Source organism: Morus notabilis, unplaced genomic scaffold, assembly GCF_000414095.1.
Source record: "Morus notabilis unplaced genomic scaffold, ASM41409v2 Scaffold234, whole genome shotgun sequence".
NCBI lineage: Eukaryota > Viridiplantae > Streptophyta > Magnoliopsida > Rosales > Moraceae > Morus > Morus notabilis.
In genome coordinates this window covers 182088-182801 of record NW_010359242.1, presented here as the reverse complement: position 1 = coordinate 182801, position 714 = coordinate 182088, and positions in this window count along the sequence as shown.

Sequence of the window (714 nt, the reverse complement as noted above, 5' to 3'; positions counted from 1 at the left end):
GTTATGATCTTCGTAGAACTGAAGATCGTACTCACTCACCACTTCAGTCCTTCTCCAATCTTCCAAAGCTAATGACGCCAGAATCCCCGTCGGCTTCCTGCTAAGGGCATCAGCCACCACATTAGCTTTTCCAGGATGATACTGCAGAGTGAAGTCATAGTCTTCCATGTACTCCACCCATGTCCTTTGCCTGAGATTCAAGTCTTTCTGAGTAAATAAGTACTTCAGACTTTTATGGTCAGAAAAGACCTGAAACTTTGCTCCATAGAGATAACATCTCCATATCTTCAGAGCAAATATCACCGCTGCCAGCTCTAAATCATGAGTGGAGTAATTCCGTCATGTGGTCCTTTAGTTGTCGGGATGCGTAAGCTACAACGCGTCCACCTTGCATCAACACACAGCCTAGCCCACTCCCCGAGGTGTCAGTATATACCTCATACAGCCCTTCACTGTCAGGAATAGTCAAGACTGGTGCACTTATCAGTCTGACCTTTAATTCCTGAAAAGCACTTTCACATTCGGCGTTCCATTCGAATCTGACTTCCTTCCTCCTCAACTGAGTCATCGGTGCAATGATACTCGAGAAGTCCTTCACAAAACGCCGGTAATAGCCTGCCAGTCTGAGAAAACTGCGAATCTCCGCTACATTCTTTGGCCTTTCCCACTGTAGCACAGTCTCGATCTTAGAAGGGTCGACAGAAATTCCTTGTC